The sequence below is a fragment of the Vicugna pacos genome, chromosome 22 (genome assembly GCF_048564905.1).
Source record: "Vicugna pacos chromosome 22, VicPac4, whole genome shotgun sequence".
NCBI lineage: Eukaryota > Metazoa > Chordata > Mammalia > Artiodactyla > Camelidae > Vicugna > Vicugna pacos.
In genome coordinates, this window is record NC_133008.1 from 18,480,903 (window position 1) to 18,481,809 (window position 907).

A 907-nucleotide genomic window follows, 5' to 3' on the forward strand; every position below is an offset into this window, starting at 1 on the left:
ACTAAACAGAAAGCTTTGGGATTCTGAAGGTATGCTTTGTCAATTCCACATTTCTACTCCATTCAGAATTAATTCTAAGTGTGATGAAAAGCCATTGGAGAGCTTTGAGCAGGGAGGCTGGCATGATCCTTTGAAAGTTTATGAATGATCTTTCTGAGTGTTTTCTGGGAAACAGACCAAAGGAAGGGGGCAAGAGTGAAGCAGGGAAATCTGGAGTCTGAGGCAGATGTCCAGACAAGAGATAATGATGCTTAGAAGGGACAGGAGGATAGCGGGAGAGATGGTGAGAAGTGGTTGGATGTATCCTGTAGGTAAAGCTGACCAGACTTGCTACTGGACTGAACTCCAGTTTCACCAATGTATTCAACCCCCAGGATCTGGTGCCTGTGCCAGAGCCTACAGTGATAAATAAGATTTGGTCACAGCTCTCAATGAGCTCTCAGTTGATAGCAATGAGTCAGACTGGTTTAAAAAAAAAAATCTGTGGAGGTATAACTCAGTGATAGAATGTGTGCCTCACATGCATGAGGTCCTGGGTTCAAGCCCCAGTATTTCCATTAAAAATAAATAAATAAACCTAATGACTTCCTCCCCACGAAAAAAAAAAATTTTTTTTTTAAAGAATGAAGAAAAATTTAAGACATAATGCCTTTAGGTTACTATTTCTAGGACATAAAAATAGGCAAGTTCCCATTAAAATACAATTTAAACATGACTAAAGAAGACATAGAAAATATAAATAGAATAATAGCATTTTAAAAATTAGGTCAATATTTATTTATACATACAGAATCAAGCAAGCCAAGGCTGTTTAAAAAGTAAATTTTCTCAAATTTTAAGAAATAAATAATTTTAATCTCAAACTATTCCAAAGAACTTTAAAAAGCAGCAAGCTCTCCAATTCATC

General features: G+C 36.3%; 1 non-coding gene across 1 annotated transcript; it reads left to right on the forward strand.

The window, feature by feature from the left end:
* Positions 1-485: 485 nt before the first annotated feature.
* On the forward strand, positions 486-557 carry TRNAV-CAC (transfer RNA valine (anticodon CAC)). Its single transcript has one exon. It is a non-coding gene; the product is annotated as a tRNA-Val (tRNA).
* Positions 558-907: the final 350 nt, after the last annotated feature.